This window comes from Ursus americanus, chromosome 34 (genome assembly GCF_024610735.1).
Source record: "Ursus americanus isolate L20-20 chromosome 34, mUrsAme1.1.p, whole genome shotgun sequence".
Classification (NCBI taxonomy): Eukaryota; Metazoa; Chordata; class Mammalia; order Carnivora; family Ursidae; genus Ursus; species Ursus americanus.
The window spans coordinates 9,692,940-9,699,674 of record NC_142160.1 but is presented as its reverse complement, the minus strand read 5'-3'; the positions used below and the strand labels follow the sequence as shown (position 1 = coordinate 9,699,674).

The 6,735-nt window shown below is 47.3% G+C and overlaps 2 protein-coding genes across 11 annotated transcripts in view; both read left to right on the top strand.

Annotated features, from left to right (window-relative positions):
• DOCK8 (dedicator of cytokinesis 8) overlaps positions 1-4,739 on the top strand; it is a 318,437-nt gene extending 313,698 nt beyond the window's left edge. For all 8 annotated transcript variants that reach the window (XM_045772361.2, XM_087858754.1, XM_087858753.1 and 5 more), the window contains one exon: positions 3,690-4,739. The gene's annotated coding sequence lies outside the window, so the exon portion shown is untranslated. The remainder of the gene's footprint in view (positions 1-3,689) is intronic.
• The window catches only part of KANK1 (KN motif and ankyrin repeat domains 1), a 181,756-nt gene that overhangs the window by 48,741 nt on the left and 126,280 nt on the right, over positions 1-6,735 (top strand). The window contains exon 1 of one of the 3 annotated variants that reach the window (XM_087858757.1): positions 3,696-3,789. The exons of 1 other annotated variant lie outside the window; for it this stretch is intronic. The gene's annotated coding sequence lies outside the window, so the exon portion shown is untranslated. Of the gene's footprint in view, positions 1-3,695; positions 3,790-6,735 lie in introns of those variants that run through there. One more of the 3 variants, XM_087858758.1, reaches the window with a different exon arrangement.

The window sequence follows — 6,735 nt, the reverse complement described above, 5'->3', positions numbered from 1 at the left end:
CCGTTGTTCCCAGAACAGTAGCCTCCCAATTCCCAAGCATTTTCCATACGTCTTCAGTGAATTCATAAAAGTAGCAGGAGAGCTTTTCCTTTTCCCTTCTCTGGCGATGGGTGATTTTTAGTTCTGTTCATATTCCTATGGGGAAACTCACCTACCTGGCTCCCGCACATTGTGCACTCTTGTGCTCAGACTTTGCAGGCACTAGACTAACCGTGACTGCACACAGTTTCGCTGGTCAGCCACCATCCTTCGCAGCCACGTCATCGTCTGCCTGGCCCACAGCACAGCTACTGCATCGAAAAATAAAAACACTTAGGGGGTGTATGGGGGGGAGGGGATATATTTAGGAGTAAATCAAGGAGAACCCTATAGCAGATGGCAAAGTTTGCTCGCAGCATTAATAAAACCTGCCACCTGGGGCAACCAGCAGAGGACCGAGGACCTGTGAATGCCTCATCTAGAATTTCAGCCCTGACTCTACCTAAAATATTTATGCAGCAGTGCTCCTTAACCCCCGACCAAAGCATGGGCTCACGTGTATACTGTTACCGTAGACGTCACCAACGTCTGACCCGCTGAGGAACCTTGGAGTACTTGGAATGTGGGAAAGTAAACGGCCAGGGGGTGAAGTTTGTAGGGGCTGAGAGAGTGGCCTTGGTTCCTAAACAGAAATATTTATCTTGTGACCAGAATGGCTCTTCAGTGGTCAAGACCCATGACCGAGGAGGGAGAAGGGAGTTTACTCAGGCAAAGGGTGAAAGGGATGGTGTGGACGCTGGTAAGCTGGGGTACTAGTGGCAGAGAGATCGGAGTTACTGCCAGGAAAGAAATGTTGCTGAAAACACAGCTGGTAATAATTCTGTTCCCGAGTCTTTCGGTCTCTAGAGACGCTTTTGTGTTTTATGTTTGTAAACGTATCATACACACGTGCTGTGTAGAAGATTAAAAATGCTAATAATGCTTATCATTTTTTTTATTCATATTTGGTTTTTCTTTTTAAATTTTTTTAAAAATTTAAATTCAATTAATTCAGTTCATTTCATAACTTACTCAGTTAATGAACATACATTGTATTCTTAGTTTCAGAGGTACCTGTCTGGTTGTTCTAAACTTAAGGAAAGCACTATTTTGAAGGAAGAAAAAAAATGTCTAAAGTGATCTTTCTGGCAGTTTAGCATAAATTATACAGGTCACCCAGAGGTAGTCATCTGATATCTCACCTGAGTCTGGACTTTTGCTCCTTTTGACCTGACACATTGTACTGTATGGGGTTTGGTTTTGTTTTTCTCTGATAAATGGATAAGTATCATTCTCCTGAAGCAGGGACATAGAATTTAGATGCTGAGAGTGGATAGCATACGGCTGTTGAATGGTGTTCTGGAAGGTTTCTTAGAGAACCAAAGCCAGGCACACACAGGCAGTGTTAGGACAGAGAGGTTGGAAGGGTCTGCAGTCAGTTTATTTCTGGTGACCGAGCTCCGTGCAGATGGTGAAGCGAGGAGCGAGGGAGTAAGCGAGGGGAGGTACTTTCAGTGGTTTAAGTCGGTTAACCTTCGGGGTGCGGCATGACCCTCACAAACTCTGCTTGTCTCCATGTGCCCTCCTGGTTTCTCCTCAGTCCCCTTCAGTCTGTGTCCTGTACCAGCACGACTGTAAGTTGTCCTCAGGGGTCACCGTTGTTATTAAGTTCAGCGACCTCTTGTTAGTGCCCCACCCACAGCCTCCAGCGTCACTCGGTCTCTCCGGGCTGGTGTTTCTCTCCACCCGCACCGCCCGGTTGTTCTCCCCCTGTAGCCGCTCCTCTGTACCTCCTTCCTAGGTAGTTCTTCCTCTGTCTCCCTTGACCCTTCCCTGGGTCTTCTGTCATCACCCTTAGAACCTTCCTGTAGTCCTGAAACGACAGCTGTCACCTTCCTGGCGGTAAAAGGCTCGCAGGCAGTCCCCTTTCTCCACTGCGAGTCGTCCCGTCGACGCAGCGTTTGGTCACAAGATGGCTTTTCAGATTAGAACACGTGCACTTTGTCACCAAATCTACAGGCCTGGATGTGCTTAGACTCATCTCCGGGCTCCATGAGACGGCCCCTGGATTGCCGATGTATGGTTCACTCATTGCTGGTGGAATAAGCCCCCGGTGAGCCTCTCCGGGCAAATAAAAATGGTGGTGTTAACAACAAAAAAATCTTATTACCTCAAGGCACAAAGGCATATAAATTTCAAAAAGCATTTGCAAAGCTGATCCAAAAAATACTGGGTTTGTAAATACCGAAATGTGGTCCGTGCAAGAGTGAAAAACTTAAGTCCCGTTCCAGCTGGACCACTGAGCTCAGTAAACACAAGACAGTGGACGGTGCTGTTAGGACAGTGTGTGAGGGTTAAATGGCCTGGAATGTGGGCCTTGTGAGGGCCACGGGCTCAGCTGGGCCTTGACAAGAGGGGAGAAGAAAAGCTGTATCTTGCATGGGGAGTGATGGGTACAAAGGCAGGGTCTGAGGGTGTGTTCTCCAGAACATAGGAAGACAGCCTGACGAGGACAGACGGTATTTGTTGGAAGTTGGAGGAAGGTAAGATAAAGTGGAGCTGGGTTATGGAAGCGGCTGAAAGTCAGCGGAGGGGTTTACATTTAACAGAAGAGAGCATTATTACCGCCGTGGGTCGGATGTAAGAATGCTAGGTTTGGAAGTTCGAAGACTACCGAAGTTTAGATTTGGAGGCTTCCTGTAAGGTGGGGTGGGAAGGGCTCCTGTTTCTCGGGCCTCTTTTGTATGCCAGGCCCGCGCTCTCTGAGATCTGACTTTTATAGTAACCTTAGGGCTAGATACCCTTGTTTGCCGTTTTACACAGACAGACTGAGCTCCGCGGAAAGGCGACTTGTCTAAATTCTGCAGAGCTCCTGGGCCAGGATTTAAGCCCAGGGACATCTAACTTCAAAGCACAATGAGAATGGAGACCATTTTAGTCCATTCTTCATTTTGCAGACCCAGGCGAGCCGGGACTGTTGAGGGTGACACAGGGAGCAGGAGGATGGAAGCAGGTGCTCTGCAGGAGAGCCTGGGTGGGCGGGATCTGTGGAGATAGGCCAGGCTCGAGGCTGCAGTTGGGGCAGCTGGGGTGCCATAGCATCTGGCATGAGGCACAGGGCAGTAGGATATCCCAAGGGAAAGGGGTGCTGGACTGATCTCACAATGACAGGTGGCTGGAAAATAATCCCACAATTTGAATCCCAGGGAACTGCCATGCACAGAGAAAATTGTCGGTGGAGCTAGTTTTCCAAGAAAGGCCATATGCGTCCTGTGGGGTGGTCTGACTCTGAAATGACAGGGACCCCAAAATACAAAAATGTGAGCTGCCTTCTGTACATACTGACCCATACATGAACAGCATTAAAGTTAAAGGTAGAAGTCTGGGAGGAACCAGCCCTTGTCTTGGAAGGGATGGGGACATACCCCAAGAGCGAGCAGCTAAGCTTGTCCCAAGAGCAAAGGACACCCCCGTTTGCATCATCTCCTAGGCTGTCATTCTGGGCCATCCCTTCCACCTGCCCGACCCGCACCCCCCATGGGAAACGACTTTACTTTGATTTCTCCACTCCATAGCCATCTCCAGGAGTTGGTCCCCCTCTCCTGCAGCTCCCAGCCCCATAAGGACACTGCTCCCCCACATTTCCCTCACCAAGATTCCTCTTCTTCCAGAATGATCGTCGCACTGCTGGCAGCCTGCTGAATGGTTGAATCGCCTCCATCTTCGGACCACGCGAGGGAGATTGTCCGTGGCGCTAAAGCACTAATTGAGGTAAGGTGTACTTGTTTCCGAATGGCTATCGTGTTTGTGTCCTTTACCTCGGCTTTTTGGAGACCTTAATCCATTCTTTCCCCCTAGCTTTTATGCGCTCATAAGCCTTTCAGAGTGCTCTTCCTCTGCGAGTGTATAAGGGGACAGAAAAGACTTTTATAGGATGAAATACGAGCAAGGTGCTTGGCTCTGAAGAATAAAGTGGAAAACGTATTACTCCTCAGATGAGATCAGTAAAAGTACCCTAGTTCCATAAACACAATATGCATAGAGGGGATTCTATTAGAGAACCTTAATAGATTGAAAGGAGAATTATTAAGTCCACTTGAAAAAAAATGCAGACACTTCAGTATTAATATATTGCTGGCTTTATTCAAGTAAAGAGAATCTAGAAATAGGGAATTTAAAAGGAAAAATAAAAGCCTGTTCTTCCATTTCCAGAGATAATCCATGGTAAAATTTTGATGCATTACTTGTAATATTTATTTTACGAATATTGGTATTGATGGGTGTCTGTGTGTGTTGTGTGTGTGTGTGTTGTGTTAACTTGTCTGATACTTGCAAACAGGCTTGCTTTATACCAGGGTCTGTCCCAAGCACTTGACATATATTAATTTATGAATTCTCACAAGCTGGTGAAGTGGGTTTTTTGTTATCCCCATTTAAACATAAGAAAACTGAGGTGCAGAGAAATTAAATGACTTGCCCGTGATCACACAGCTGGTAAACCCACTTAGAAGTTGAACCAGTCAGGGGATGCCTGGGTGGCTCCCTCGGTTGGGTGTCTGTCTTTGGCTTAGGTCGTGATCCCAGGGTCCTGTGATAGAATCCCATATCCAGCTCCCTGCTCAGCAGGCAGCCTGCTTCTCCCTCTCCCTCTGCTGTTCCCCCTGCTTGTGCTTTCTCTTTCTCTGTCAAATTAAAAAAAAAAAAAAAAAAAAAAAAAAGAACTTCAGCCGGTCAGATAAGGAAGTCCATGTGAATGGGCTTTTTTTTTTTTTTTTTTTTTTTTTTTTTTTGCATACCTCTTTTCCTTTAAGAAGATGCTTATTCCGGGGCACCTGGGTGGCTCAGTCAGTTAAGCATCTGCCTTCAGCTCAGGTCCTGATCCCAGGGTTCTGGATTGAGTCCCTTGTTGGGCTCCCTACTCAGCAGGGAGCCTGCTTCTCCGTCTGCCTCTGCTGCTCCCCCTGCTTCTGTTCTCTCTTTCTCTTTTAAATAAATAAATAAAATCTTAAAAAAAAAAAAAAAGAAGAAGATGCTTGATCCTCAGGGCCCCTCCGTGGCTCCGTCGGTAAGCATCTGCCTTCGGCTCAGGTCATGATCCCAGCATCCTGGGATGGAGCCCCATGTTGGGCTCCCTGCTCAGCGGGGAGCCTGCTTCTCCCTCTCCTCCCCACTCATGCTGTCTTTTGCTATCTCTGTCGCTATCTCTATCTCTCTCAAATAAATAAAATCTGAATAAAACAGATGCTTGGGGCGCCTGGGTGGCACAGTGGTTAGGCGTCTGCCCAGCTCAGGGTGTGATCCCGGCGTTATGGGATCGAGCCCCACATCAGGCTCCTCTGCTGGGAGCCTGCTTCTTCCTCTCCCACTCCCCCTGCTTGTGTTCCCTCTCTCGCTGGCTGTCTCTCTCTGTCAAATAAATAAATAAAATCTTTAAAAAAAAAAAAAAAAGCAGATGCTTATTCTTCTCTTTCTATGTCATCATTTTAAGTGTGTGCCGTTCACTCACATGATGATGCACTGGCTTCCCTACCCTGTCTCCTGTTGTGCGACTTCTGTGCTCACGCATGATGATATCCCGAGGACATCCTGCTCTGGGTGGCTTGGCTGAGTCAGCGGGAATGTGGGAATGTTCTGTTCCAGTTTTTGATTCACTCTGCTAATGGTCTTCTCTTACATTCTGACTAGTGGTATATGGAAGTGCCTGGTGACCCTAAGCCCTCAGCATGGCAGTTAGAAATTTGAGGAAGTTTGTCTGCTTCTTAGAAGATTCCAGGTGTCCTTGTTGAGGTCCACATTCTTGCCTCTAATACTCTTAGCCGTGGCCTCTGCCTGGTTTCTCTCTCTCCACTTCAGTCCTTTGTCACAAAGGAGTTGCAGGACGGTGGGTAAGAAGAGCAGGGTCTCTCGAGCTAGATGCCTGGGTTCAAATCATGGCTGTACTACTCTGCCTCAGTTTTCCCGTCAATAAAATGGAAATAATACTAAAACCTCTCTTATAATGGTGCTAGGTGACAGTTGATGTAAGGTACTTGAGAACAGTGCCTGACTCTGGGTATGTGCTCAGTTAGTTGTTGGCTAGTACTGTCTTCCAGAAGCCCATGCTCAGGGGCACCTGGGTGGCGCAGTCGGTTAGAGGTCCAAATCCTGATTTCAGCTCAGGTTGAGATCTCTGGGTTGTGAGATTGAGGTCTGCATCAGGCTCCGCGATGAGCATGCAGTCTGTTTGAGATTCTCTCTCCCTCTGCTTCTCCTGCTCATGCTCTCTCTCTCTCAAAATAAATAACCTTTAAAAAAAAAAAAGGTCCATACTCAGATGCCTGGGTGGCTTAGTTGGTTAAGCATCTGCCTTCGGCTCAGGTCATGATCCCAGGGTCCTGGGATTGAGTCCCACATCGGGCTCCCTGCTCAGCGGGGAGTCTGCTTCTCTCTCTGCCTGCCTCTCCCCCTGCTTGTGCGCACTCTCTCTCTGACAAATAAATAAATGAAATCTTAAAAAAAAAAAAAAAAAGAAGGTCCATACTCCTATAATTAAGGAAAAGGTTATACTTGTTCGCAATGACATATGATTTTTCTCAGATTTGTAACTCACAGTAATATCTAACATGCTACATTGTTGCGTCGTTAGTGTTGACACTGTGAGCAACCCAAAGGTGACACATAGCGATCCCTGCCTCAGCGGCTGCTGCCACATCACGGGTGACGAGGAGACAGTAATAA